We start from the raw sequence: 1,981 nt of genomic DNA on the forward strand, positions 1-1,981 counted from the left end.
CACACATACACACACCAACAACCCCCCCCTGAAATTTACGGAAGCACACCTGCTCCTGTCGTCCGCCCCTCCCCTCCCCACAGAAATGAACTGTTATTTGTTCCATGCTGACTGTGAAAAAGCTTCTTTTTTATACAAAGAGTCTATTGGGATTGTATTTTCCAATACACTGAATGTTGATATGGTCATGAAAAGCTTTAATACTGTTATCGTTCTTGTCAATGTCGTCGTTGTCGTTGCATTGTTTATAACATGGTGGCCACCCTCCTCGTCTTCTTTATCTCCAACATTACACCACGGTCTTGTAAAAAAAAAAAAAAAAAAAAAAACGGAAAAGAGAAAAAAAAAATCCCTTCAGACTGAGCGCGTGTATTTAGTTTGCTTTCAATGGTTTTCCAGCTCATCATCAATATTAGTGCATGGCATCGCCGTACGTGTTCATGTGATCATGGTATTATTTCTGTCCCGGCATGAAGGGAGCCCATCACCATGTGTGAATATAGTGCTAGTTGGCTGTACAGTTAATGCCTCGTGAGAAAAAACAACAAAAACAAACGTACTCGATTAAACACTGGCTGTAATGTGATGAATCCTGAGTACCAGCGTTTGGTTTGTCGACTGTCGAATGTTTCCACCATGTCACTGGAGTCGTGCAGGACGCTGGATTTACCTCTAGAAAGGCGCCGCCTAATTAATGTTTCATGTCTGAAGTCCAGTTCACACCGGTCGAGGGACGGCTCCAGTGTTCCGCCGCAGCTGGAGACGATTACAGCCGCCGCGCGGCCTGTTTCCGCTCCGCCTGGTTCTGGATGCGACGGCGGAGCGGACGGGAAGTTCCTGGGCAGTTTTCAAAATAAAACCCCTCCAGAAACGCTACCTGCGGGAGCTGGCCGGACGGGGCCACAGGTGATATTGAGGAGACGGAGCTCTGCTGCTGCCTGTGTGTTACAAAACCAAAGTGGAGCAACAGTGGCAGAGTTAATTATGGTTGACACATGGGGGGGAGGGTGGGGGGGTGCTCCAGCCTCCCCCCCTCCCACCCTCGCACACCGTGGGAGGAGGAAGCTGACAGAAAAGGAGAAGTGGCGTTTGCAGCGGGAGGTAGGTGAACGATGGGAAGTGAAACCTGAAATGAGCAGCACATGGAACAAGATGAATGCAACTCGAGCTACCTTCAACAAAACTTCTGAGTATTTCACAGAAATTTGCCCAGGCTAAAACTGTAGGCACACAATGTTTGGGGAGGGGGGGGGGTTGTTAAAAGTTTGAATTTTGGGGTTTCTTTCCGTGTCTTTTTCTTCTCTGTGACGTCACTTTACAACGCTGTGTGAAGCGTCATAAGGATACGTGACCGTGACGTCAGGACGTCGGCCGCGGGATCAACACTTCCTGCCAGGGGAGGCACGCGTCCAGCGGCAGCATCACACCGGAACTCGATCACGCACAAAATAAAAGCGCCGATCCTGAAGAAACGGACGACTTTGCCATTTATTTCTTAATTCACTGGTAGAATAAGCTTCAAATTTTAAACCTTTTTTTTTTTTTAAGAAATCACTTTCCTCAACAGCCACTAATGCAAGGATTTTAATATTGTTAATTACTCAGGCCGCATAGGGTGAGGACATAAAGTAAGGATATACATTTTTAATATATATTTTATTCCTGTGATGAAAATCGAAATGTTTTCTCAAAAAAAAATACACAATTGCTATTTTAAACTTGAAAAATCAAAGGTGACTATTTTATTTTGATAATCAGGCAACCTTTATTACACTTTGGAGTTTGGCAAAATATTCCAACATTAATCGCATATTTAGTGTTGATTTTCCCTGGATCGTACGTATTAAAAAATGCTACTTAGCACTTTTAGCATTAGCATTGTGAACACGGCTTTGGGCGTTTTATTTTTTAGATGATGACCGGAAGTTTCCTGTCTCGTGCTTGACGCAGGTTGACACTGGTGCGTCCAGGCGGGCGGCGG

This window comes from Takifugu rubripes, chromosome 12, assembly GCF_901000725.2.
Source record: "Takifugu rubripes chromosome 12, fTakRub1.2, whole genome shotgun sequence".
NCBI classification, from domain to species: domain Eukaryota; kingdom Metazoa; phylum Chordata; class Actinopteri; order Tetraodontiformes; family Tetraodontidae; genus Takifugu; species Takifugu rubripes.